Source organism: Schistocerca serialis, chromosome 2, assembly GCF_023864345.2.
Source record: "Schistocerca serialis cubense isolate TAMUIC-IGC-003099 chromosome 2, iqSchSeri2.2, whole genome shotgun sequence".
In the NCBI taxonomy this organism is placed as follows: domain Eukaryota; kingdom Metazoa; phylum Arthropoda; class Insecta; order Orthoptera; family Acrididae; genus Schistocerca; species Schistocerca serialis.
Window position 1 is genome coordinate 963,009,271 of NC_064639.1, and position 18,062 is coordinate 963,027,332.

General features: G+C 54.6%; 44 non-coding genes across 44 annotated transcripts; 8 read left to right on the plus strand and 36 right to left on the minus strand.

Moving 5' to 3' along the window:
- Positions 1–191: 191 nt before the first annotated feature.
- On the minus strand, positions 192–265 carry Trnai-aau (transfer RNA isoleucine (anticodon AAU)). The gene has a single exon. It is a non-coding gene; the product is annotated as a tRNA-Ile (tRNA).
- A 198-nt stretch (positions 266–463) lies between these two features.
- Positions 464–535, minus strand: Trnae-uuc (transfer RNA glutamic acid (anticodon UUC)). The gene has a single exon. It is a non-coding gene; the product is annotated as a tRNA-Glu (tRNA).
- A 281-nt stretch (positions 536–816) lies between these two features.
- Positions 817–889, minus strand: Trnam-cau (transfer RNA methionine (anticodon CAU)). The gene has a single exon. It is a non-coding gene; the product is annotated as a tRNA-Met (tRNA).
- Positions 890–1,182: 293 nt separating this feature from the next.
- Positions 1,183–1,253, minus strand: Trnag-gcc (transfer RNA glycine (anticodon GCC)). The gene has a single exon. It is a non-coding gene; the product is annotated as a tRNA-Gly (tRNA).
- A 341-nt stretch (positions 1,254–1,594) lies between these two features.
- Positions 1,595–1,666, plus strand: Trnag-ucc (transfer RNA glycine (anticodon UCC)). Its single transcript has one exon. It is a non-coding gene; the product is annotated as a tRNA-Gly (tRNA).
- Positions 1,667–2,252: 586 nt separating this feature from the next.
- Positions 2,253–2,326, minus strand: Trnai-aau (transfer RNA isoleucine (anticodon AAU)). Its single transcript has one exon. It is a non-coding gene; the product is annotated as a tRNA-Ile (tRNA).
- A 198-nt stretch (positions 2,327–2,524) lies between these two features.
- On the minus strand, positions 2,525–2,596 carry Trnae-uuc (transfer RNA glutamic acid (anticodon UUC)). The gene has a single exon. It is a non-coding gene; the product is annotated as a tRNA-Glu (tRNA).
- A 281-nt stretch (positions 2,597–2,877) lies between these two features.
- On the minus strand, positions 2,878–2,950 carry Trnam-cau (transfer RNA methionine (anticodon CAU)). The gene has a single exon. It is a non-coding gene; the product is annotated as a tRNA-Met (tRNA).
- Positions 2,951–3,243: 293 nt separating this feature from the next.
- Positions 3,244–3,314, minus strand: Trnag-gcc (transfer RNA glycine (anticodon GCC)). The gene has a single exon. It is a non-coding gene; the product is annotated as a tRNA-Gly (tRNA).
- Positions 3,315–3,655: 341 nt separating this feature from the next.
- Positions 3,656–3,727, plus strand: Trnag-ucc (transfer RNA glycine (anticodon UCC)). The gene has a single exon. It is a non-coding gene; the product is annotated as a tRNA-Gly (tRNA).
- Positions 3,728–4,313: 586 nt separating this feature from the next.
- On the minus strand, positions 4,314–4,387 carry Trnai-aau (transfer RNA isoleucine (anticodon AAU)). Its single transcript has one exon. It is a non-coding gene; the product is annotated as a tRNA-Ile (tRNA).
- A 198-nt stretch (positions 4,388–4,585) lies between these two features.
- On the minus strand, positions 4,586–4,657 carry Trnae-uuc (transfer RNA glutamic acid (anticodon UUC)). Its single transcript has one exon. It is a non-coding gene; the product is annotated as a tRNA-Glu (tRNA).
- A 281-nt stretch (positions 4,658–4,938) lies between these two features.
- Positions 4,939–5,011, minus strand: Trnam-cau (transfer RNA methionine (anticodon CAU)). The gene has a single exon. It is a non-coding gene; the product is annotated as a tRNA-Met (tRNA).
- Positions 5,012–5,304: 293 nt separating this feature from the next.
- On the minus strand, positions 5,305–5,375 carry Trnag-gcc (transfer RNA glycine (anticodon GCC)). The gene has a single exon. It is a non-coding gene; the product is annotated as a tRNA-Gly (tRNA).
- Positions 5,376–5,716: 341 nt separating this feature from the next.
- On the plus strand, positions 5,717–5,788 carry Trnag-ucc (transfer RNA glycine (anticodon UCC)). The gene has a single exon. It is a non-coding gene; the product is annotated as a tRNA-Gly (tRNA).
- A 586-nt stretch (positions 5,789–6,374) lies between these two features.
- Positions 6,375–6,448, minus strand: Trnai-aau (transfer RNA isoleucine (anticodon AAU)). Its single transcript has one exon. It is a non-coding gene; the product is annotated as a tRNA-Ile (tRNA).
- A 198-nt stretch (positions 6,449–6,646) lies between these two features.
- Trnae-uuc (transfer RNA glutamic acid (anticodon UUC)) lies at positions 6,647–6,718 on the minus strand. The gene has a single exon. It is a non-coding gene; the product is annotated as a tRNA-Glu (tRNA).
- A 281-nt stretch (positions 6,719–6,999) lies between these two features.
- Positions 7,000–7,072, minus strand: Trnam-cau (transfer RNA methionine (anticodon CAU)). Its single transcript has one exon. It is a non-coding gene; the product is annotated as a tRNA-Met (tRNA).
- Positions 7,073–7,365: 293 nt separating this feature from the next.
- Trnag-gcc (transfer RNA glycine (anticodon GCC)) lies at positions 7,366–7,436 on the minus strand. The gene has a single exon. It is a non-coding gene; the product is annotated as a tRNA-Gly (tRNA).
- A 341-nt stretch (positions 7,437–7,777) lies between these two features.
- Positions 7,778–7,849, plus strand: Trnag-ucc (transfer RNA glycine (anticodon UCC)). Its single transcript has one exon. It is a non-coding gene; the product is annotated as a tRNA-Gly (tRNA).
- Positions 7,850–8,435: 586 nt separating this feature from the next.
- Trnai-aau (transfer RNA isoleucine (anticodon AAU)) lies at positions 8,436–8,509 on the minus strand. Its single transcript has one exon. It is a non-coding gene; the product is annotated as a tRNA-Ile (tRNA).
- A 198-nt stretch (positions 8,510–8,707) lies between these two features.
- Positions 8,708–8,779, minus strand: Trnae-uuc (transfer RNA glutamic acid (anticodon UUC)). The gene has a single exon. It is a non-coding gene; the product is annotated as a tRNA-Glu (tRNA).
- Positions 8,780–9,060: 281 nt separating this feature from the next.
- Positions 9,061–9,133, minus strand: Trnam-cau (transfer RNA methionine (anticodon CAU)). Its single transcript has one exon. It is a non-coding gene; the product is annotated as a tRNA-Met (tRNA).
- A 293-nt stretch (positions 9,134–9,426) lies between these two features.
- Trnag-gcc (transfer RNA glycine (anticodon GCC)) lies at positions 9,427–9,497 on the minus strand. The gene has a single exon. It is a non-coding gene; the product is annotated as a tRNA-Gly (tRNA).
- A 341-nt stretch (positions 9,498–9,838) lies between these two features.
- Positions 9,839–9,910, plus strand: Trnag-ucc (transfer RNA glycine (anticodon UCC)). The gene has a single exon. It is a non-coding gene; the product is annotated as a tRNA-Gly (tRNA).
- A 586-nt stretch (positions 9,911–10,496) lies between these two features.
- Positions 10,497–10,570, minus strand: Trnai-aau (transfer RNA isoleucine (anticodon AAU)). Its single transcript has one exon. It is a non-coding gene; the product is annotated as a tRNA-Ile (tRNA).
- Positions 10,571–10,768: 198 nt separating this feature from the next.
- Positions 10,769–10,840, minus strand: Trnae-uuc (transfer RNA glutamic acid (anticodon UUC)). Its single transcript has one exon. It is a non-coding gene; the product is annotated as a tRNA-Glu (tRNA).
- A 281-nt stretch (positions 10,841–11,121) lies between these two features.
- Trnam-cau (transfer RNA methionine (anticodon CAU)) lies at positions 11,122–11,194 on the minus strand. The gene has a single exon. It is a non-coding gene; the product is annotated as a tRNA-Met (tRNA).
- Positions 11,195–11,487: 293 nt separating this feature from the next.
- Positions 11,488–11,558, minus strand: Trnag-gcc (transfer RNA glycine (anticodon GCC)). Its single transcript has one exon. It is a non-coding gene; the product is annotated as a tRNA-Gly (tRNA).
- A 341-nt stretch (positions 11,559–11,899) lies between these two features.
- Trnag-ucc (transfer RNA glycine (anticodon UCC)) lies at positions 11,900–11,971 on the plus strand. Its single transcript has one exon. It is a non-coding gene; the product is annotated as a tRNA-Gly (tRNA).
- Positions 11,972–12,557: 586 nt separating this feature from the next.
- Positions 12,558–12,631, minus strand: Trnai-aau (transfer RNA isoleucine (anticodon AAU)). Its single transcript has one exon. It is a non-coding gene; the product is annotated as a tRNA-Ile (tRNA).
- A 198-nt stretch (positions 12,632–12,829) lies between these two features.
- Trnae-uuc (transfer RNA glutamic acid (anticodon UUC)) lies at positions 12,830–12,901 on the minus strand. Its single transcript has one exon. It is a non-coding gene; the product is annotated as a tRNA-Glu (tRNA).
- Positions 12,902–13,181: 280 nt separating this feature from the next.
- On the minus strand, positions 13,182–13,254 carry Trnam-cau (transfer RNA methionine (anticodon CAU)). The gene has a single exon. It is a non-coding gene; the product is annotated as a tRNA-Met (tRNA).
- Positions 13,255–13,547: 293 nt separating this feature from the next.
- Positions 13,548–13,618, minus strand: Trnag-gcc (transfer RNA glycine (anticodon GCC)). The gene has a single exon. It is a non-coding gene; the product is annotated as a tRNA-Gly (tRNA).
- A 341-nt stretch (positions 13,619–13,959) lies between these two features.
- On the plus strand, positions 13,960–14,031 carry Trnag-ucc (transfer RNA glycine (anticodon UCC)). Its single transcript has one exon. It is a non-coding gene; the product is annotated as a tRNA-Gly (tRNA).
- Positions 14,032–14,617: 586 nt separating this feature from the next.
- On the minus strand, positions 14,618–14,691 carry Trnai-aau (transfer RNA isoleucine (anticodon AAU)). The gene has a single exon. It is a non-coding gene; the product is annotated as a tRNA-Ile (tRNA).
- Positions 14,692–14,889: 198 nt separating this feature from the next.
- Trnae-uuc (transfer RNA glutamic acid (anticodon UUC)) lies at positions 14,890–14,961 on the minus strand. The gene has a single exon. It is a non-coding gene; the product is annotated as a tRNA-Glu (tRNA).
- Positions 14,962–15,241: 280 nt separating this feature from the next.
- On the minus strand, positions 15,242–15,314 carry Trnam-cau (transfer RNA methionine (anticodon CAU)). Its single transcript has one exon. It is a non-coding gene; the product is annotated as a tRNA-Met (tRNA).
- Positions 15,315–15,607: 293 nt separating this feature from the next.
- On the minus strand, positions 15,608–15,678 carry Trnag-gcc (transfer RNA glycine (anticodon GCC)). The gene has a single exon. It is a non-coding gene; the product is annotated as a tRNA-Gly (tRNA).
- A 341-nt stretch (positions 15,679–16,019) lies between these two features.
- Trnag-ucc (transfer RNA glycine (anticodon UCC)) lies at positions 16,020–16,091 on the plus strand. The gene has a single exon. It is a non-coding gene; the product is annotated as a tRNA-Gly (tRNA).
- Positions 16,092–16,677: 586 nt separating this feature from the next.
- Positions 16,678–16,751, minus strand: Trnai-aau (transfer RNA isoleucine (anticodon AAU)). The gene has a single exon. It is a non-coding gene; the product is annotated as a tRNA-Ile (tRNA).
- Positions 16,752–16,949: 198 nt separating this feature from the next.
- Trnae-uuc (transfer RNA glutamic acid (anticodon UUC)) lies at positions 16,950–17,021 on the minus strand. The gene has a single exon. It is a non-coding gene; the product is annotated as a tRNA-Glu (tRNA).
- Positions 17,022–17,301: 280 nt separating this feature from the next.
- On the minus strand, positions 17,302–17,374 carry Trnam-cau (transfer RNA methionine (anticodon CAU)). Its single transcript has one exon. It is a non-coding gene; the product is annotated as a tRNA-Met (tRNA).
- Positions 17,375–17,667: 293 nt separating this feature from the next.
- Positions 17,668–17,738, minus strand: Trnag-gcc (transfer RNA glycine (anticodon GCC)). The gene has a single exon. It is a non-coding gene; the product is annotated as a tRNA-Gly (tRNA).
- Between the last annotated feature and the right edge of the window lie 324 nt (positions 17,739–18,062).

Genomic DNA, 18,062 nt, shown 5'->3' on the forward strand with positions numbered 1-18,062 from the left:
CGGACATTTTCTTTCATTTTCTCTAACCAGTGTATTCAAGATATTATGGCCATTGCCGAGTGAATGCTGTAGTGCTTCCCGACGAGTCGGGTTCGGATCCTCTGTCAACTTCCACGCAGGGTGATGATCATTTGGTCATCACACTCGCCAGCTGAAATCGGCGCTGCCTTTTCGCAGTAGTAAAAGAGAAGTGGCCCGTGGGGGGATCGAACCCACGACCTTCGCGTTATTAGCACGACGCTCTAACCAACTGAGCTAACGGGCCTCGGCAGATGCAGTTGCTCAGCCCTACGCTGGAATCAGGTGGCATGAAGCCATACACCATTCCTATGGTCGTCGTGTGTCTGCTTCCCTAGTCTATATTCTGCTGACGGTCACGAAACAGTAGCTATATTGCGAGCAGGACGGGAAACGGCCGCTCGGACAGCTCAAACTTGTCACGATTCGTGTGGAAAAAATTCCGTTCCGGTACCGGGAATCGAACCCGGGCCTCCTGGGTGAAAGCCAGGTATCCTAGCCACTAGACCACACCGGATGCGGCCGTTTCATTCGACCGTTCGTACGGTCGCTTGTCGCATTGTCGCTCTCTTTGCGAGCATCTTTGCACATACTGACTGGCAAGGCGCGCACCTCAAACGTCGCAGAGCAATGCTTTTGGCTTCATGCTCTGCTGGGAGAAGAGGGATAGGGAAGCTGTATGTAGCAATAACAGGAAGTAAACATTTTCCCGCTGAAGCGTTGAAACGTTGTGGATAACAAACAAGAAATAAGTTGGCGCCCTAGCAACAGCACCACCTTCAGTCACAGAAAATTAGATGCCCCGGGTGTGGATCGAACTCACGACCTTAAGATTATGAGACTTACGCGCTGCCTACTGCGCTACCGAGGCAGGCGATCGTTAGACCTTCTGGAATCTTGGTAAGTATCGAATACAAGTGGTAGAGAGTCTGCACTCCCTGGCTCATTTTTTCTGTTGCTACACGTGCATTCACGGCGCGGCAGGCAACTTGCGATGCTAGGCCGACGCCAGTATGTACAATAGCACGCAGGAGTCCAAACGAGCAGTCGTCCGCGCTGCATGATTGGTTCTTTCCATACGGAATCCCGCGGTTCATTCTCATGGCTCACGCAGTTCGAGTGCGAAAGACACGCAGCACCCCTACCGGAGAAAAAACAAAATGATGCATCGGCCGGGAATCGAACCCGGGCCGCCCGCGTGGCAGGCGAGCATTCTACCACTGAACCACCGATGCTCGGGCCAGCGGTACCTTCACGCTGCTTCCCGAGCAGATGTCTCAAGGGAAAGTGGGACTGCCGTCAAGCGCCGTAGCATTCTGTGGAGAAGATGCTGCAGACGCTGAATCCTGCACTGCACTGCTTAAAGATGCCGCCAGAACGCGGTCCTCTGCGTACTCTTGCGTCGCCGGCGCCGACTCTTGCCAAAGGGTGCGAAATGTGCGCGGATACGCTGTCCGAATGCGTCTGGATGTGCTCCCCTAGCCTGCCTCGAAATGCGCCTGCCGGGTACGATCACCTTCGGCCGCTGCCGACAGGCGGGAAGCCGACTCAGCGCGGTGGCGGGGCGCTCGCTTGTGCGGTCGTGGTGTAATGGTCAGCATAGTTGCCTTCCAAGCAGTTGATCCGGGTTCGATTCCCGGCCACCGCAGCAGGCTTTTAATTTCGCGTATGAGTACTTTTGCCACGCGCTCTTAAACTATTGTTTTTTCGCCCTCTTACTCGCTGCATACCAGCCCTTAGTGTGTCTCGACTTGTCTCGACTTTGCTCAGCTGACGCGAGAGCTGACGCTCTCAAATCGGCCTATATCAAAACGACAAGCACGAGAAACGACTGAGAGAGGTAAGGAGAGGCGAGGCGAGGCGATGGACACACAGCACGCCCCCTTCATTTCACGGTGGCGTCTCCCTGGCCGAATCGGGCTGTAGCTCCGAAAACAAAGGAGAAACAAAAATAGGAAGTAAAACTGCCAATAGTGCCCTGTGTTCCCATGCGCTCACCCGCCCAAGTACTGACAAGGGCCAAAGTTGTTACGCATCGGCAATCGGACATTTTCTTTCATTTTCTCTAACCAGTGTATTCAAGATATTATGGCCATTGCCGAGTGAATGCTGTAGTGCTTCCCGACGAGTCGGGTTCGGATCCTCTGTCAACTTCCACGCAGGGTGATGATCATTTGGTCATCACACTCGCCAGCTGAAATCGGCGCTGCCTTTTCGCAGTAGTAAAAGAGAAGTGGCCCGTGGGGGGATCGAACCCACGACCTTCGCGTTATTAGCACGACGCTCTAACCAACTGAGCTAACGGGCCTCGGCAGATGCAGTTGCTCAGCCCTACGCTGGAATCAGGTGGCATGAAGCCATACACCATTCCTATGGTCGTCGTGTGTCTGCTTCCCTAGTCTATATTCTGCTGACGGTCACGAAACAGTAGCTATATTGCGAGCAGGACGGGAAACGGCCGCTCGGACAGCTCAAACTTGTCACGATTCGTGTGGAAAAAATTCCGTTCCGGTACCGGGAATCGAACCCGGGCCTCCTGGGTGAAAGCCAGGTATCCTAGCCACTAGACCACACCGGATGCGGCCGTTTCATTCGACCGTTCGTACGGTCGCTTGTCGCATTGTCGCTCTCTTTGCGAGCATCTTTGCACATACTGACTGGCAAGGCGCGCACCTCAAACGTCGCAGAGCAATGCTTTTGGCTTCATGCTCTGCTGGGAGAAGAGGGATAGGGAAGCTGTATGTAGCAATAACAGGAAGTAAACATTTTCCCGCTGAAGCGTTGAAACGTTGTGGATAACAAACAAGAAATAAGTTGGCGCCCTAGCAACAGCACCACCTTCAGTCACAGAAAATTAGATGCCCCGGGTGTGGATCGAACTCACGACCTTAAGATTATGAGACTTACGCGCTGCCTACTGCGCTACCGAGGCAGGCGATCGTTAGACCTTCTGGAATCTTGGTAAGTATCGAATACAAGTGGTAGAGAGTCTGCACTCCCTGGCTCATTTTTTCTGTTGCTACACGTGCATTCACGGCGCGGCAGGCAACTTGCGATGCTAGGCCGACGCCAGTATGTACAATAGCACGCAGGAGTCCAAACGAGCAGTCGTCCGCGCTGCATGATTGGTTCTTTCCATACGGAATCCCGCGGTTCATTCTCATGGCTCACGCAGTTCGAGTGCGAAAGACACGCAGCACCCCTACCGGAGAAAAAACAAAATGATGCATCGGCCGGGAATCGAACCCGGGCCGCCCGCGTGGCAGGCGAGCATTCTACCACTGAACCACCGATGCTCGGGCCAGCGGTACCTTCACGCTGCTTCCCGAGCAGATGTCTCAAGGGAAAGTGGGACTGCCGTCAAGCGCCGTAGCATTCTGTGGAGAAGATGCTGCAGACGCTGAATCCTGCACTGCACTGCTTAAAGATGCCGCCAGAACGCGGTCCTCTGCGTACTCTTGCGTCGCCGGCGCCGACTCTTGCCAAAGGGTGCGAAATGTGCGCGGATACGCTGTCCGAATGCGTCTGGATGTGCTCCCCTAGCCTGCCTCGAAATGCGCCTGCCGGGTACGATCACCTTCGGCCGCTGCCGACAGGCGGGAAGCCGACTCAGCGCGGTGGCGGGGCGCTCGCTTGTGCGGTCGTGGTGTAATGGTCAGCATAGTTGCCTTCCAAGCAGTTGATCCGGGTTCGATTCCCGGCCACCGCAGCAGGCTTTTAATTTCGCGTATGAGTACTTTTGCCACGCGCTCTTAAACTATTGTTTTTTCGCCCTCTTACTCGCTGCATACCAGCCCTTAGTGTGTCTCGACTTGTCTCGACTTTGCTCAGCTGACGCGAGAGCTGACGCTCTCAAATCGGCCTATATCAAAACGACAAGCACGAGAAACGACTGAGAGAGGTAAGGAGAGGCGAGGCGAGGCGATGGACACACAGCACGCCCCCTTCATTTCACGGTGGCGTCTCCCTGGCCGAATCGGGCTGTAGCTCCGAAAACAAAGGAGAAACAAAAATAGGAAGTAAAACTGCCAATAGTGCCCTGTGTTCCCATGCGCTCACCCGCCCAAGTACTGACAAGGGCCAAAGTTGTTACGCATCGGCAATCGGACATTTTCTTTCATTTTCTCTAACCAGTGTATTCAAGATATTATGGCCATTGCCGAGTGAATGCTGTAGTGCTTCCCGACGAGTCGGGTTCGGATCCTCTGTCAACTTCCACGCAGGGTGATGATCATTTGGTCATCACACTCGCCAGCTGAAATCGGCGCTGCCTTTTCGCAGTAGTAAAAGAGAAGTGGCCCGTGGGGGGATCGAACCCACGACCTTCGCGTTATTAGCACGACGCTCTAACCAACTGAGCTAACGGGCCTCGGCAGATGCAGTTGCTCAGCCCTACGCTGGAATCAGGTGGCATGAAGCCATACACCATTCCTATGGTCGTCGTGTGTCTGCTTCCCTAGTCTATATTCTGCTGACGGTCACGAAACAGTAGCTATATTGCGAGCAGGACGGGAAACGGCCGCTCGGACAGCTCAAACTTGTCACGATTCGTGTGGAAAAAATTCCGTTCCGGTACCGGGAATCGAACCCGGGCCTCCTGGGTGAAAGCCAGGTATCCTAGCCACTAGACCACACCGGATGCGGCCGTTTCATTCGACCGTTCGTACGGTCGCTTGTCGCATTGTCGCTCTCTTTGCGAGCATCTTTGCACATACTGACTGGCAAGGCGCGCACCTCAAACGTCGCAGAGCAATGCTTTTGGCTTCATGCTCTGCTGGGAGAAGAGGGATAGGGAAGCTGTATGTAGCAATAACAGGAAGTAAACATTTTCCCGCTGAAGCGTTGAAACGTTGTGGATAACAAACAAGAAATAAGTTGGCGCCCTAGCAACAGCACCACCTTCAGTCACAGAAAATTAGATGCCCCGGGTGTGGATCGAACTCACGACCTTAAGATTATGAGACTTACGCGCTGCCTACTGCGCTACCGAGGCAGGCGATCGTTAGACCTTCTGGAATCTTGGTAAGTATCGAATACAAGTGGTAGAGAGTCTGCACTCCCTGGCTCATTTTTTCTGTTGCTACACGTGCATTCACGGCGCGGCAGGCAACTTGCGATGCTAGGCCGACGCCAGTATGTACAATAGCACGCAGGAGTCCAAACGAGCAGTCGTCCGCGCTGCATGATTGGTTCTTTCCATACGGAATCCCGCGGTTCATTCTCATGGCTCACGCAGTTCGAGTGCGAAAGACACGCAGCACCCCTACCGGAGAAAAAACAAAATGATGCATCGGCCGGGAATCGAACCCGGGCCGCCCGCGTGGCAGGCGAGCATTCTACCACTGAACCACCGATGCTCGGGCCAGCGGTACCTTCACGCTGCTTCCCGAGCAGATGTCTCAAGGGAAAGTGGGACTGCCGTCAAGCGCCGTAGCATTCTGTGGAGAAGATGCTGCAGACGCTGAATCCTGCACTGCACTGCTTAAAGATGCCGCCAGAACGCGGTCCTCTGCGTACTCTTGCGTCGCCGGCGCCGACTCTTGCCAAAGGATGCGAAATGTGCGCGGATACGCTGTCCGAATGCGTCTGGATGTGCTCCCCTAGCCTGCCTCGAAATGCGCCTGCCGGGTACGATCACCTTCGGCCGCTGCCGACAGGCGGGAAGCCGACTCAGCGCGGTGGCGGGGCGCTCGCTTGTGCGGTCGTGGTGTAATGGTCAGCATAGTTGCCTTCCAAGCAGTTGATCCGGGTTCGATTCCCGGCCACCGCAGCAGGCTTTTAATTTCGCGTATGAGTACTTTTGCCACGCGCTCTTAAACTATTGTTTTTTCGCCCTCTTACTCGCTGCATACCAGCCCTTAGTGTGTCTCGACTTGTCTCGACTTTGCTCAGCTGACGCGAGAGCTGACGCTCTCAAATCGGCCTATATCAAAACGACAAGCACGAGAAACGACTGAGAGAGGTAAGGAGAGGCGAGGCGAGGCGATGGACACACAGCACGCCCCCTTCATTTCACGGTGGCGTCTCCCTGGCCGAATCGGGCTGTAGCTCCGAAAACAAAGGAGAAACAAAAATAGGAAGTAAAACTGCCAATAGTGCCCTGTGTTCCCATGCGCTCACCCGCCCAAGTACTGACAAGGGCCAAAGTTGTTACGCATCGGCAATCGGACATTTTCTTTCATTTTCTCTAACCAGTGTATTCAAGATATTATGGCCATTGCCGAGTGAATGCTGTAGTGCTTCCCGACGAGTCGGGTTCGGATCCTCTGTCAACTTCCACGCAGGGTGATGATCATTTGGTCATCACACTCGCCAGCTGAAATCGGCGCTGCCTTTTCGCAGTAGTAAAAGAGAAGTGGCCCGTGGGGGGATCGAACCCACGACCTTCGCGTTATTAGCACGACGCTCTAACCAACTGAGCTAACGGGCCTCGGCAGATGCAGTTGCTCAGCCCTACGCTGGAATCAGGTGGCATGAAGCCATACACCATTCCTATGGTCGTCGTGTGTCTGCTTCCCTAGTCTATATTCTGCTGACGGTCACGAAACAGTAGCTATATTGCGAGCAGGACGGGAAACGGCCGCTCGGACAGCTCAAACTTGTCACGATTCGTGTGGAAAAAATTCCGTTCCGGTACCGGGAATCGAACCCGGGCCTCCTGGGTGAAAGCCAGGTATCCTAGCCACTAGACCACACCGGATGCGGCCGTTTCATTCGACCGTTCGTACGGTCGCTTGTCGCATTGTCGCTCTCTTTGCGAGCATCTTTGCACATACTGACTGGCAAGGCGCGCACCTCAAACGTCGCAGAGCAATGCTTTTGGCTTCATGCTCTGCTGGGAGAAGAGGGATAGGGAAGCTGTATGTAGCAATAACAGGAAGTAAACATTTTCCCGCTGAAGCGTTGAAACGTTGTGGATAACAAACAAGAAATAAGTTGGCGCCCTAGCAACAGCACCACCTTCAGTCACAGAAAATTAGATGCCCCGGGTGTGGATCGAACTCACGACCTTAAGATTATGAGACTTACGCGCTGCCTACTGCGCTACCGAGGCAGGCGATCGTTAGACCTTCTGGAATCTTGGTAAGTATCGAATACAAGTGGTAGAGAGTCTGCACTCCCTGGCTCATTTTTTCTGTTGCTACACGTGCATTCACGGCGCGGCAGGCAACTTGCGATGCTAGGCCGACGCCAGTATGTACAATAGCACGCAGGAGTCCAAACGAGCAGTCGTCCGCGCTGCATGATTGGTTCTTTCCATACGGAATCCCGCGGTTCATTCTCATGGCTCACGCAGTTCGAGTGCGAAAGACACGCAGCACCCCTACCGGAGAAAAAACAAAATGATGCATCGGCCGGGAATCGAACCCGGGCCGCCCGCGTGGCAGGCGAGCATTCTACCACTGAACCACCGATGCTCGGGCCAGCGGTACCTTCACGCTGCTTCCCGAGCAGATGTCTCAAGGGAAAGTGGGACTGCCGTCAAGCGCCGTAGCATTCTGTGGAGAAGATGCTGCAGACGCTGAATCCTGCACTGCACTGCTTAAAGATGCCGCCAGAACGCGGTCCTCTGCGTACTCTTGCGTCGCCGGCGCCGACTCTTGCCAAAGGATGCGAAATGTGCGCGGATACGCTGTCCGAATGCGTCTGGATGTGCTCCCCTAGCCTGCCTCGAAATGCGCCTGCCGGGTACGATCACCTTCGGCCGCTGCCGACAGGCGGGAAGCCGACTCAGCGCGGTGGCGGGGCGCTCGCTTGTGCGGTCGTGGTGTAATGGTCAGCATAGTTGCCTTCCAAGCAGTTGATCCGGGTTCGATTCCCGGCCACCGCAGCAGGCTTTTAATTTCGCGTATGAGTACTTTTGCCACGCGCTCTTAAACTATTGTTTTTTCGCCCTCTTACTCGCTGCATACCAGCCCTTAGTGTGTCTCGACTTGTCTCGACTTTGCTCAGCTGACGCGAGAGCTGACGCTCTCAAATCGGCCTATATCAAAACGACAAGCACGAGAAACGACTGAGAGAGGTAAGGAGAGGCGAGGCGAGGCGATGGACACACAGCACGCCCCCTTCATTTCACGGTGGCGTCTCCCTGGCCGAATCGGGCTGTAGCTCCGAAAACAAAGGAGAAACAAAAATAGGAAGTAAAACTGCCAATAGTGCCCTGTGTTCCCATGCGCTCACCCGCCCAAGTACTGACAAGGGCCAAAGTTGTTACGCATCGGCAATCGGACATTTTCTTTCATTTTCTCTAACCAGTGTATTCAAGATATTATGGCCATTGCCGAGTGAATGCTGTAGTGCTTCCCGACGAGTCGGGTTCGGATCCTCTGTCAACTTCCACGCAGGGTGATGATCATTTGGTCATCACACTCGCCAGCTGAAATCGGCGCTGCCTTTTCGCAGTAGTAAAAGAGAAGTGGCCCGTGGGGGGATCGAACCCACGACCTTCGCGTTATTAGCACGACGCTCTAACCAACTGAGCTAACGGGCCTCGGCAGATGCAGTTGCTCAGCCCTACGCTGGAATCAGGTGGCATGAAGCCATACACCATTCCTATGGTCGTCGTGTGTCTGCTTCCCTAGTCTATATTCTGCTGACGGTCACGAAACAGTAGCTATATTGCGAGCAGGACGGGAAACGGCCGCTCGGACAGCTCAAACTTGTCACGATTCGTGTGGAAAAAATTCCGTTCCGGTACCGGGAATCGAACCCGGGCCTCCTGGGTGAAAGCCAGGTATCCTAGCCACTAGACCACACCGGATGCGGCCGTTTCATTCGACCGTTCGTACGGTCGCTTGTCGCATTGTCGCTCTCTTTGCGAGCATCTTTGCACATACTGACTGGCAAGGCGCGCACCTCAAACGTCGCAGAGCAATGCTTTTGGCTTCATGCTCTGCTGGGAGAAGAGGGATAGGGAAGCTGTATGTAGCAATAACAGGAAGTAAACATTTTCCCGCTGAAGCGTTGAAACGTTGTGGATAACAAACAAGAAATAAGTTGGCGCCCTAGCAACAGCACCACCTTCAGTCACAGAAAATTAGATGCCCCGGGTGTGGATCGAACTCACGACCTTAAGATTATGAGACTTACGCGCTGCCTACTGCGCTACCGAGGCAGGCGATCGTTAGACCTTCTGGAATCTTGGTAAGTATCGAATACAAGTGGTAGAGAGTCTGCACTCCCTGGCTCATTTTTTCTGTTGCTACACGTGCATTCACGGCGCGGCAGGCAACTTGCGATGCTAGGCCGACGCCAGTATGTACAATAGCACGCAGGAGTCCAAACGAGCAGTCGTCCGCGCTGCATGATTGGTTCTTTCCATACGGAATCCCGCGGTTCATTCTCATGGCTCACGCAGTTCGAGTGCGAAAGACACGCAGCACCCCTACCGGAGAAAAAACAAAATGATGCATCGGCCGGGAATCGAACCCGGGCCGCCCGCGTGGCAGGCGAGCATTCTACCACTGAACCACCGATGCTCGGGCCAGCGGTACCTTCACGCTGCTTCCCGAGCAGATGTCTCAAGGGAAAGTGGGACTGCCGTCAAGCGCCGTAGCATTCTGTGGAGAAGATGCTGCAGACGCTGAATCCTGCACTGCACTGCTTAAAGATGCCGCCAGAACGCGGTCCTCTGCGTACTCTTGCGTCGCCGGCGCCGACTCTTGCCAAAGGATGCGAAATGTGCGCGGATACGCTGTCCGAATGCGTCTGGATGTGCTCCCCTAGCCTGCCTCGAAATGCGCCTGCCGGGTACGATCACCTTCGGCCGCTGCCGACAGGCGGGAAGCCGACTCAGCGCGGTGGCGGGGCGCTCGCTTGTGCGGTCGTGGTGTAATGGTCAGCATAGTTGCCTTCCAAGCAGTTGATCCGGGTTCGATTCCCGGCCACCGCAGCAGGCTTTTAATTTCGCGTATGAGTACTTTTGCCACGCGCTCTTAAACTATTGTTTTTTCGCCCTCTTACTCGCTGCATACCAGCCCTTAGTGTGTCTCGACTTGTCTCGACTTTGCTCAGCTGACGCGAGAGCTGACGCTCTCAAATCGGCCTATATCAAAACGACAAGCACGAGAAACGACTGAGAGAGGTAAGGAGAGGCGAGGCGAGGCGATGGACACACAGCACGCCCCCTTCATTTCACGGTGGCGTCTCCCTGGCCGAATCGGGCTGTAGCTCCGAAAACAAAGGAGAAACAAAAATAGGAAGTAAAACTGCCAATAGTGCCCTGTGTTCCCATGCGCTCACCCGCCCAAGTACTGACAAGGGCCAAAGTTGTTACGCATCGGCAATCGGACATTTTCTTTCATTTTCTCTAACCAGTGTATTCAAGATATTATGGCCATTGCCGAGTGAATGCTGTAGTGCTTCCCGACGAGTCGGGTTCGGATCCTCTGTCAACTTCCACGCAGGGTGATGATCATTTGGTCATCACACTCGCCAGCTGAAATCGGCGCTGCCTTTTCGCAGTAGTAAAAGAGAAGTGGCCCGTGGGGGGATCGAACCCACGACCTTCGCGTTATTAGCACGACGCTCTAACCAACTGAGCTAACGGGCCTCGGCAGATGCAGTTGCTCAGCCCTACGCTGGAATCAGGTGGCATGAAGCCATACACCATTCCTATGGTCGTCGTGTGTCTGCTTCCCTAGTCTATATTCTGCTGACGGTCACGAAACAGTAGCTATATTGCGAGCAGGACGGGAAACGGCCGCTCGGACAGCTCAAACTTGTCACGATTCGTGTGGAAAAAATTCCGTTCCGGTACCGGGAATCGAACCCGGGCCTCCTGGGTGAAAGCCAGGTATCCTAGCCACTAGACCACACCGGATGCGGCCGTTTCATTCGACCGTTCGTACGGTCGCTTGTCGCATTGTCGCTCTCTTTGCGAGCATCTTTGCACATACTGACTGGCAAGGCGCGCACCTCAAACGTCGCAGAGCAATGCTTTTGGCTTCATGCTCTGCTGGGAGAAGAGGGATAGGGAAGCTGTATGTAGCAATAACAGGAAGTAAACATTTTCCCGCTGAAGCGTTGAAACGTTGTGGATAACAAACAAGAAATAAGTTGGCGCCCTAGCAACAGCACCACCTTCAGTCACAGAAAATTAGATGCCCCGGGTGTGGATCGAACTCACGACCTTAAGATTATGAGACTTACGCGCTGCCTACTGCGCTACCGAGGCAGGCGATCGTTAGACCTTCTGGAATCTTGGTAAGTATCGAATACAAGTGGTAGAGAGTCTGCACTCCCTGGCTCATTTTTTCTGTTGCTACACGTGCATTCACGGCGCGGCAGGCAACTTGCGATGCTAGGCCGACGCCAGTATGTACAATAGCACGCAGGAGTCCAAACGAGCAGTCGTCCGCGCTGCATGATTGGTTCTTTCCATACGGAATCCCGCGGTTCATTCTCATGGCTCACGCAGTTCGAGTGCGAAAGACACGCAGCACCCCTACCGGAGAAAAAACAAAATGATGCATCGGCCGGGAATCGAACCCGGGCCGCCCGCGTGGCAGGCGAGCATTCTACCACTGAACCACCGATGCTCGGGCCAGCGGTACCTTCACGCTGCTTCCCGAGCAGATGTCTCAAGGGAAAGTGGGACTGCCGTCAAGCGCCGTAGCATTCTGTGGAGAAGATGCTGCAGACGCTGAATCCTGCACTGCACTGCTTAAAGATGCCGCCAGAACGCGGTCCTCTGCGTACTCTTGCGTCGCCGGCGCCGACTCTTGCCAAAGGATGCGAAATGTGCGCGGATACGCTGTCCGAATGCGTCTGGATGTGCTCCCCTAGCCTGCCTCGAAATGCGCCTGCCGGGTACGATCACCTTCGGCCGCTGCCGACAGGCGGGAAGCCGACTCAGCGCGGTGGCGGGGCGCTCGCTTGTGCGGTCGTGGTGTAATGGTCAGCATAGTTGCCTTCCAAGCAGTTGATCCGGGTTCGATTCCCGGCCACCGCAGCAGGCTTTTAATTTCGCGTATGAGTACTTTTGCCACGCGCTCTTAAACTATTGTTTTTTCGCCCTCTTACTCGCTGCATACCAGCCCTTAGTGTGTCTCGACTTGTCTCGACTTTGCTCAGCTGACGCGAGAGCTGACGCTCTCAAATCGGCCTATATCAAAACGACAAGCACGAGAAACGACTGAGAGAGGTAAGGAGAGGCGAGGCGAGGCGATGGACACACAGCACGCCCCCTTCATTTCACGGTGGCGTCTCCCTGGCCGAATCGGGCTGTAGCTCCGAAAACAAAGGAGAAACAAAAATAGGAAGTAAAACTGCCAATAGGGCCCTGTGTTCCCATGCGCTCACCCGCCCAAGTACTGACAAGGGCCAAAGTTGTTACGCATCGGCAATCGGACATTTTCTTTCATTTTCTCTAACCAGTGTATTCAAGATATTATGGCCATTGCCGAGTGAATGCTGTAGTGCTTCCCGACGAGTCGGGTTCGGATCCTCTGTCAACTTCCACGCAGGGTGATGATCATTTGGTCATCACACTCGCCAGCTGAAATCGGCGCTGCCTTTTCGCAGTAGTAAAAGAGAAGTGGCCCGTGGGGGGATCGAACCCACGACCTTCGCGTTATTAGCACGACGCTCTAACCAACTGAGCTAACGGGCCTCGGCAGATGCAGTTGCTCAGCCCTACGCTGGAATCAGGTGGCATGAAGCCATACACCATTCCTATGGTCGTCGTGTGTCTGCTTCCCTAGTCTATATTCTGCTGACGGTCACGAAACAGTAGCTATATTGCGAGCAGGACGGGAAACGGCCGCTCGGACAGCTCAAACTTGTCACGATTCGTGTGGAAAAAATTCCGTTCCGGTACCGGGAATCGAACCCGGGCCTCCTGGGTGAAAGCCAGGTATCCTAGCCACTAGACCACACCGGATGCGGCCGTTTCATTCGACCGTCCGTCGGTCGCTTGTCGCATTGTCGCTCTCTTTGCGAGCATCTTTGCACATACTGACTGGCAAGGCGCGCACCTCAAACGTCGCAGAGCAATGCTTTTGGCTTCATGCTCTGCTGGGAGAAGAGGGATAGGGAAGCTGTATGTAGCAATAACAGGAAGTAAACATTTTCCCGCTGAAGCGTTGAAACGTTGTGGATAACAAACAAGAAATAAGTTGGCGCCCTAGCAACAGCACCACCTTCAGTCACAGAAAATTAGATGCCCCGGGTGTGGATCGAACTCACGACCTTAAGATTATGAGACTTACGCGCTGCCTACTGCGCTACCGAGGCAGGCGATCGTTAGACCTTCTGGAATCTTGGTAAGTATCGAATACAAGTGGTAGAGAGTCTGCACTCCCTGGCTCATTTTTTCTGTTGCTACACGTGCATTCACGGCGCGGCAGGCAACTTGCGATGCTAGGCCGACGCCAGTATGTACAATAGCACGCAGGAGTCCAAACGAGCAGTCGTCCGCGCTGCATGATTGGTTCTTTCCATACGGAATCCCGCGGTTCATTCTCATGGCTCACGCAGTTCGAGTGCGAAAGACACGCAGCACCCCTACCGGAGAAAAAACAAAATGATGCATCGGCCGGGAATCGAACCCGGGCCGCCCGCGTGGCAGGCGAGCATTCTACCACTGAACCACCGATGCTCGGGCCAGCGGTACCTTCACGCTGCTTCCCGAGCAGATGTCTCAAGGGAAAGTGGGACTGCCGTCAAGCGCCGTAGCATTCTGTGGAGAAGATGCTGCAGACGCTGAATCCTGCACTGCACTGCTTAAAGATGCCGCCAGAACGCGGTCCTCTGCGTACTCTTGCGTCGCCGGCGCCGACTCTTGCCAAAGGATGCGAAATGTGCGCGGATACGCTGTCCGAATGCGTCTGGATGTGCTCCCCTAGCCTGCCTCGAAATGCGCCTGCCGGGTACGATCACCTTCGGCCGCTGCCGACAGGCGGGAAGCCGACTCAGCGCGGTGGCGGGGCGCTCGCTTGTGCGGTCGTGGTGTAATGGTCAGCATAGTTGCCTTCCAAGCAGTTGATCCGGGTTCGATTCCCGGCCACCGCAGCAGGCTTTTAATTTCGCGTATGAGTACTTTTGCCACGCGCTCTTAAACTATTGTTTTTTCGCCCTCTTACTCGCTGCATACCAGCCCTTAGTGTGTCTCGACTTGTCTCGACTTTGCTCAGCTGACGCGAGAGCTGACGCTCTCAAATCGGCCTATATCAAAACGACAAGCACGAGAAACGACTGAGAGAGGTAAGGAGAGGCGAGGCGAGGCGATGGACACACAGCACGCCCCCTTCATTTCACGGTGGCGTCTCCCTGGCCGAATCGGGCTGTAGCTCCGAAAACAAAGGAGAAACAAAAATAGGAAGTAAAACTGCCAATAGTGCCCTGTGTTCCCATGCGCTCACCCGCCCAAGTACTGACAAGGGCCAAAGTTGTTACGCATCGGCAATCGGACATTTTCTTTCATTTTCTCTAACCAGTGTATTCAAGATATTATGGCCATTGCCGAGTGAATGCTGTAGTGCTTCCCGACGAGTCGGGTTCGGATCCTCTGTCAACTTCCACGCAGGGTGATGATCATTTGGTCATCACACTCGCCAGCTGAAATCGGCGCTGCCTTTTCGCAGTAGTAAAAGAGAAGTGGCCCGTGGGGGGATCGAACCCACGACCTTCGCGTTATTAGCACGACGCTCTAACCAACTGAGCTAACGGGCCTCGGCAGATGCAGTTGCTCAGCCCTACGCTGGAATCAGGTGGCATGAAGCCATACACCATTCCTATGGTCGTCGTGTGTCTGCTTCCCTAGTCTATATTCTGCTGACGGTCACGAAACAGTAGCTATATTGCGAGCAGGACGGGAAACGGCCGCTCGGACAGCTCAAACTTGTCACGATTCGTGTGGAAAAAATTCCGTTCCGGTACCGGGAATCGAACCCGGGCCTCCTGGGTGAAAGCCAGGTATCCTAGCCACTAGACCACACCGGATGCGGCCGTTTCATTCGACCGTCCGTCGGTCGCTTGTCGCATTGTCGCTCTCTTTGCGAGCATCTTTGCACATACTGACTGGCAAGGCGCGCACCTCAAACGTCGCAGAGCAATGCTTTTGGCTTCATGCTCTGCTGGGAGAAGAGGGATAGGGAAGCTGTATGTAGCAATAACAGGAAGTAAACATTTTCCCGCTGAAGCGTTGAAACGTTGTGGATAACAAACAAGAAATAAGTTGGCGCCCTAGCAACAGCACCACCTTCAGTCACAGAAAATTAGATGCCCCGGGTGTGGATCGAACTCACGACCTTAAGATTATGAGACTTACGCGCTGCCTACTGCGCTACCGAGGCAGGCGATCGTTAGACCTTCTGGAATCTTGGTAAGTATCGAATACAAGTGGTAGAGAGTCTGCACTCCCTGGCTCATTTTTTCTGTTGCTACACGTGCATTCACGGCGCGGCAGGCAACTTGCGATGCTAGGCCGACGCCAGTATGTACAATAGCACGCAGGAGTCCAAACGAGCAGTCGTCCGCGCTGCATGATTGGTTCTTTCCATACGGAATCCCGCGGTTCATTCTCATGGCTCACGCAGTTCGAGTGCGAAAGACACGCAGCACCCCTACCGGAGAAAAAACAAAATGATGCATCGGCCGGGAATCGAACCCGGGCCGCCCGCGTGGCAGGCGAGCATTCTACCACTGAACCACCGATGCTCGGGCCAGCGGTACCTTCACGCTGCTTCCCGAGCAGATGTCTCAAGGGAAAGTGGGACTGCCGTCAAGCGCCGTAGCATTCTGTGGAGAAGATGCTGCAGACGCTGAATCCTGCACTGCACTGCTTAAAGATGCCGCCAGAACGCGGTCCTCTGCGTACTCTTGCGTCGCCGGCGCCGACTCTTGCCAAAGGATGCGAAATGTGCGCGGATACGCTGTCCGAATGCGTCTGGATGTGCTCCCCTAGCCTGCCTCGAAATGCGCCTGCCGGGTACGATCACCTTCGGCCGCTGCCGACAGGCGGGAAGCCGACTCAGCGCGGTGGCGGGGCGCTCGCTTGTGCGGTCGTGGTGTAATGGTCAGCATAGTTGCCTTCCAAGCAGTTGATCCGGGTTCGATTCCCGGCCACCGCAGCAGGCTTTTAATTTCGCGTATGAGTACTTTTGCCACGCGCTCTTAAACTATTGTTTTTTCGCCCTCTTACTCGCTGCATACCAGCCCTTAGTGTGTCTCGACTTGTCTCGACTTTGCTCAGCTGACGCGAGAGCTGACGCTCTCAAATCGGCCTATATCAAAACGACAAGCACGAGAAACGACTGAGAGAGGTAAGGAGAGGCGAGGCGAGGCGATGGACACACAGCACGCCCCCTTCATTTCACGGTGGCGTCTCCCTGGCCGAATCGGGCTGTAGCTCCGAAAACAAAGGAGAAACAAAAATAGGAAGTAAAACTGCCAATAGGGCCCTGTGTTCCCATGCGCTCACCCGCCCAAGTACTGACAAGGGCCAAAGTTGTTACGCATCGGCAATCGGACATTTTCTTTCATTTTCTCTAACCAGTGTATTCAAGATATTATGGCCATTGCCGAGTGAATGCTGTAGTGCTTCCCGACGAGTCGGGTTCGGATCCTCTGTCAACTTCCACGCAGGGTGATGATCATTTGGTCATCACACTCGCCAGCTGAAATCGGCGCTGCCTTTTCGCAGTAGTAAAAGAGAAGTGGCCCGTGGGGGGATCGAACCCACGACCTTCGCGTTATTAGCACGACGCTCTAACCAACTGAGCTAACGGGCCTCGGCAGATGCAGTTGCTCAGCCCTACGCTGGAATCAGGTGGCATGAAGCCATACACCATTCCTATGGTCGTCGTGTGTCTGCTTCCCTAGTCTATATTCTGCTGACGGTCACGAAACAGTAGCTATATTGCGAGCAGGACGGGAAACGGCCGCTCGGACAGCTCAAACTTGTCACGATTCGTGTGGAAAAAATTCCGTTCCGGTACCGGGAATCGAACCCGGGCCTCCTGGGTGAAAGCCAGGTATCCTAGCCACTAGACCACACCGGATGCGGCCGTTTCATTCGACCGTCCGTCGGTCGCTTGTCGCATTGTCGCTCTCTTTGCGAGCATCTTTGCACATACTGACTGGCAAGGCGCGCACCTCAAACGTCGCAGAGCAATGCTTTTGGCTTCATGCTCTGCTGGGAGAAGAGGGATAGGGAAGCTGTATGTAGCAATAACAGGAAGTAAACATTTTCCCGCTGAAGCGTTGAAACGTTGTGGATAACAAACAAGAAATAAGTTGGCGCCCTAGCAACAGCACCACCTTCAGTCACAGAAAATTAGATGCCCCGGGTGTGGATCGAACTCACGACCTTAAGATTATGAGACTTACGCGCTGCCTACTGCGCTACCGAGGCAGGCGATCGTTAGACCTTCTGGAATCTTGGTAAGTATCGAATACAAGTGGTAGAGAGTCTGCACTCCCTGGCTCATTTTTTCTGTTGCTACACGTGCATTCACGGCGCGGCAGGCAACTTGCGATGCTAGGCCGACGCCAGTATGTACAATAGCACGCAGGAGTCCAAACGAGCAGTCGTCCGCGCTGCATGATTGGTTCTTTCCATACGGAATCCCGCGGTTCATTCTCATGGCTCACGCAGTTCGAGTGCGAAAGACACGCAGCACCCCTACCGGAGAAAAAACAAAATGATGCATCGGCCGGGAATCGAACCCAGGCCGCCCGCGTGGCAGGCGAGCATTCTACCACTGAACCACCGATGCTCGGGCCAGCGGTACCTTCACGCTGCTTCCCGAGCAGATGTCTCAAGGGAAAGTGGGACTGCCGTCAAGCGCCGTAGCATTCTGTGGAGAAGATGCTGCAGACGCTGAATCCTGCACTGCACTGCTTAAAGATGCCGCCAGAACGCGGTCCTCTGCGTACTCTTGCGTCGCCGGCGCCGACTCTTGCCAAAGGATGCGAAATGTGCGCGGATACGCTGTCCGAATGCGTCTGGATGTGCTCCCCTAGCCTGCCTCGAAATGCGCCTGCCGGGTACGATCACCTTCGGCCGCTGCCGACAGGCGGGAAGCCGACTCAGCGCGGTG